This window comes from Etheostoma cragini, chromosome 6, assembly GCF_013103735.1.
Source record: "Etheostoma cragini isolate CJK2018 chromosome 6, CSU_Ecrag_1.0, whole genome shotgun sequence".
Classification (NCBI taxonomy): domain Eukaryota; kingdom Metazoa; phylum Chordata; class Actinopteri; order Perciformes; family Percidae; genus Etheostoma; species Etheostoma cragini.
The window spans coordinates 28,119,455-28,124,559 of NC_048412.1; the positions used below are offsets into that span (position 1 = coordinate 28,119,455).

General features: G+C 33.0%; 1 protein-coding gene across 1 annotated transcript in view; it reads left to right on the top strand.

Moving 5' to 3' along the window:
• Positions 1–4,349, top strand: part of ccne2 (cyclin E2) — a 20,498-nt gene extending 16,149 nt beyond the window's left edge. Inside the window, exon 13 of the transcript XR_004656922.1 lies at positions 4,337–4,349. The gene's annotated coding sequence lies outside the window, so the exon portion shown is untranslated. The remainder of the gene's footprint in view (positions 1–4,336) is intronic.
• The last annotated feature ends 756 nt before the right edge of the window (positions 4,350–5,105 follow it).

A 5,105-nucleotide genomic window follows, 5' to 3' on the forward strand; every position in this document is an offset into this window, starting at 1 on the left:
TCGAAAAAAGTCATAGTATAGTATGTCGAAAAAAGTCATAAAAAGTCATAGTGTAGTAAAAGTCATAGTATAGTATGTCAAAAAAAGTCATAGTATAGTGTGTCGAAAAAAGTCATAAATTGTCATAGTATAGTAAAAGTCATAGTATAGTATGTCAAAAAAGTCTTAGTATAGTATGTCGAAAAAGTAATAAAAAAGTAATAGTATAGTGTGTCATAAAAAGTCTTAGTATAGTATGTCGAAAAAGTAATAAAAAAGTAATAGTATAGTGTGTCATAAAAAGTCATAGTATAGTGTGTCAAAAAATAAAAAAGTCTTAGTATAGTGTGTCGAAAAAAGTCATAGTATAGTATTTTGTAAAAAGTCATAGTATAGTGTGCTGAAAAAAGTCATAGTATAGTATGTCGAAAAAAGTCATAAAAAGTCATAGTATAGTAAAAGTCATAGTATAGTATGTCGAAAAAAGTCATAGTATAGTGTGTCGAAAAAAGTCATAAAAAGTCATAGTATAGTAAAAGTCATAGTATAGTATGTCGAAAAAAGTCATAAATAGTCAAAGTATAGTAAAAGTCATAGTATAGTAAGTCGAAAAAAGTCATAGTACAGTATGTCGAGAAAAGTCATAGTATAGTGTGTCGAAAAAAGTCATAGTATAGTATGTCGAAAAAAGTCAAAAAGTCATAGTATAGTAAAAGTCATAGTATAGTATGTCGAAAAAAGTCATAAATAGTCATAGTATAGTAAAAGTCATAGTATAGTAAAAGTCATAGTATAGTATGTCGAAAAAAGTAAAAAAGTCATAGCATAGTAAAAGTCATAGTATAGTGTGTCGAAAAAAGTCATAAATAGTCATAGTATAGTAAAAGTCATAGTATAGTATGTCAAAAAAAGTCATAGTGTAGTGTGTCAAAAAATAAAAAAGTCTTAGTATAGTGTGTCGAAAAAAGTCTTGGTATTGTATTTTGTAAAAAGTCACAGTATAGTGTGCTGGAAAAAGTCATAGTACAGTATGTCGAAAAAAGTCATAAAAAGTCATAGTATAGTGTGCTGAAAAAAGTCATATAGTATGTCGAAAAAAGTCATAGTATAGTAAAAGTCATAGTATAGTATGTCGAAAAAAGTCATAGTATAGTATGTTGAATAAAGTCATAGTGTAGTGTTTAAAAAAATAAAAAAGTCTTAGTATAGTGTGCTGGATAAAGTCAACAGTATGTCGAAAAAAGTCATAAAAAGTCATAGTATAGTAAAAGTCATAGTATAGTAAGTCGAAAAAAGTCATAGTATAGTATGTCGAAAAAGTCATAACTAGTCATAGTATAGTATATCATAAAAAGTCATAGTATAGCATGTCAAAAAAAGTCATAGTGTAGTGTGTCGAAAAAGTAATTAAAAAGTCATAGTATAGTGTGTCGAAAAAAGTCATAAATAGTCATAGTATAGTATGTCAAAAAAAGTCATAGAATAGGTTGTTGAAAAAGTAATAAAAAGTCATAGTATAGTAAAAGTCATAGTATAGTGTGTTGAAAAAAGTCATAGTATAGTGTGTTGAAAAAGGTCATAGTATAGTAAAAGTCATAGTATAGTGTGTTGACAAAAGTCATAGTATAGTGTGTCACAAAAAGTCTTATTATAGTGTGTCGAAAAAATTCTTGGTATAGTATTTTGTAAAAAGTCATAGTATAGTATGTTGAAAAAGTCATAAAAAGTCATAGTATAGTAAAAGTCATAGTATAGTATGTCGACAAAAGTCATAGTATAGTGTGTCGAAAAAAGTCATAGTATAGTATGTCGAAAAAGTCATAAAAACGTCTTAGTACAGTGTGTCCAAAAAAGTCATAGTATATCATAAAAAGTCATAGTATAGTATGTCGAAAAAAGTCTTAATATAGTGTGTCGAAAAAGTAATTAAAACGTCTTAGTACAGTGTGTCCAAAAAAGTCATAGAATACTATGTTGAAAAAAGTCATAGAATAGGTTGTTGAAAAAGTAATAAAAAGTCATAGTATAGTAAAAGTCATAGTATAGTGTGTCATAAAAAGTCATAGTATAGTACGTCGAAAAAAGTCAGTGTAGTGTGTCAAAAAAGTAATAAAAAAGTCTTTACTAAAATATATACTAAATATATATATATACTAAAAAAATATATATACTCTATACTAAAAGTCTTATTATAGTGTGTCGGAAAAAGTCTTGGTATAGTATTTTGTAAAAAGTCTTAGTATAGTGTGCTGAAAAAAGTCATAAAAAGTCATAGTATAGTAAAAGTCATAGTATAGTAAAAGTCATAGCATAGTATGTTGAAAAAAGTCATAGTATAGTGTGTCCAAAAAAGTCATAGTATAGTAAAAGTCATAGTATAGTATGTCAAAAAAGTCTTAGTATAGTATGTCGAAAAAAGTCATAAATAGTCATAGAATAATGTGTCAAAAAAGTCATAAAAAGTCATAGTATAGTATGTTGAAAAAAGTCATAGTATAGTATGTCGAAAAAGTCATAGTATAGTATGTCGAAAAAAGTCATAGTATAGTATGTCGAAAAAAGTCATAGTATAGTATGTCGAAAAAAGTCATAGTATAGTATGTCGAAAAAAGTCATAGTAGTGTGTCAAAAAAGTAATAAAAAAGTCTTAGTATAGTGTGTCGAAAAAAGTCTTGGTATAGTATTTTGTAAGAAGTGTTAAAACAACTGGTTACCGGTGTGACACCCCTACTGGTTCCCACAACAACTGGTTACCGGTGTGACACCCCTACTGGTTCCCACAACAACTGGTTACCGGTGTGACACCCCTACTGGTTCTCACAACAACTGGTTACCGTCATAGACAGTTAAAGATAGAAAAAGGTGTCTTAGTTTTCACGTTTCTTTTGGTCTACGTTTCTTTTGGTCTACGGACAAATTGACTACTACTACTTCATCATAGCCACCTGCTAAATTACACATTGTGACTGACACACATTTTAATTAACAGATCCAATCAGAATCAGAATCAGCATCAGCTTTATCGACCAGGTATGAAGACACATACGAGGAATTTTCCTTTGGCGCATAGTTTCTCACAATGTGCTTACACGTTCAAAACAAACAACCAAACAAACAATGTGTACACACTAATATAGACACACTATATACATACTCTAAACAGTCTAAATATACTCTAAATAGTCAAATATTGTTGAAATACACAATGGCCAACGAATCACAGTAAAGTGGTAGGCTTCTACACGTCGTCCTTTGAATGCATGGTGTAATGATTTACAGTCATCGTCTCTACTGTCGTGTAGCCTGTATGATATGTGATATATGGCAAAGTCCCTAGATTTGCACAATAAAGGCTTGTACTAGTCATAGTGTGTCGAAAAAAGTCGGTAACCAGTTGTTGTGGGAACCAGTAGGGGTGTCACACCGGTAACCAGTTGTTGTGGGAACCAGTAGGGGTGTCACACCGGTAACCAGTTGTTGTGGGAACCAGTAGGGGTGTCACACCGGGGGAAGCGTGGCGAGACACGCCGCAGTGTTGCACGGGTAACTTACGCGACCTCGCCCCCCCCCAGTCCGGTTAGTAGAGGGGTCGGTGCAGTAGTCCGGAGGAACTCCCCGACTGATAATCCACTGAGTAAAAATAAACTCTTTATCCCGCGGTGTGTCCCATCTGGCAGGCCTGCGAAAACCAGAGCCCTCTCCAATCCTCACCGCCTCTCCCGTTGATCTGCAAAGTCTCTCTCCCCCCGGATCGATCAGCTGATCCCCCTTACGTCACAGCCCCGTCTCCTTTAAACCCCCGGCCACAACAAACCACTCATAAAGGGAAAAATATAGACAAATGTCAGAGTGTAAACAATCCGTGGTCCCAGCTCAGGCCTCAGGTAACACAGATCATTACTTTCTACAGGTGACAGCAAAACACAAATACCCATAATGCATGTTCCCCATTACATAAATAAAGCTGCACGTGGAGATAGTTTGGGGGACCAGTACAAGCCAAGCAGTAAAGAGTTTATTTGGTGTAATGCTAGATGTACACATCAATCTAGGATACATTTATGGTTATTGTGTACTTTTTGTCTGCAACATCCAGTATATATCTATATATACTATAATATATCTCTCTCTCTCTCTCTATATATATATATATATATATATATATATACATGTATATGTATATATTGCTGTTGCTAGAGGCCTAGTTACTTCAGATAACTTATAAAGACTTAAAAACAACATAATTGCCCTTTTTATTGACCGTGACAACATAGACGGACGGTCTAAATAATGTTAATAAAACCAATAAAGAGCCAGCAAACAGGTTCTGAGGCCAAAGATTTGGCCAAAGTTAAAGAGAAAAGACAAATGAATAAGTGAATGTTTGTTTTCACCCACTCCCTTTTATTAAACTTTTATTTTTGTAACAATCATTCATCCATAACAGCAGCACGTCTCAGTGTAATCACAGCCACAGTTTAACTGACTCTCTTCATTTCTAGTAACTTAAATCTTCTATTTTATCTTGATATATCTTGATATTTACGTCAATATTTTCCTTCCACTCGATCTCAAAACCTTCTCGCTGCAACTTCACGTCCCCAAGACTCAGATCTTCTGTTTCTGCATCACGAGGTAACATTTAGGCCGTGTACATTTCACGGGAAGCAGTTAACGTTACAACAAAGAAGAAGTATTAGTATACATTTGTGCGCACAGTCAATAAAACTCTTTTTTTGATCTATGAATTTATTAAAGATGATGTTGTGTTTCTAAATCTCACCATTAATTGGCATCAGTCATTGGATCAAATTCATTGGATTTTGCAGAGTTAATAATTGAATTAACGTCAGTGTTGTGACATATAAATCTTTATATACTTTATATCTTGTTTCACAGCAACGACAGCTTCAAACCAGCAACCTTTAAGGCTCCTTCCACCCAAAGCTTCTTGTAACTTCACCAAGCTTCACCAAAACTCAGATATTTAAAAGTGTACAGTGTACAGTGTACATTTAAAATAAAGCAGTAAACGTTGCATTAAAGAAGAAATATTAATATAAATATGTATCCTGGAAATCCAGACCCCAATCCCAAAGATTAGGGGTCTCACATTGAGTAATGGA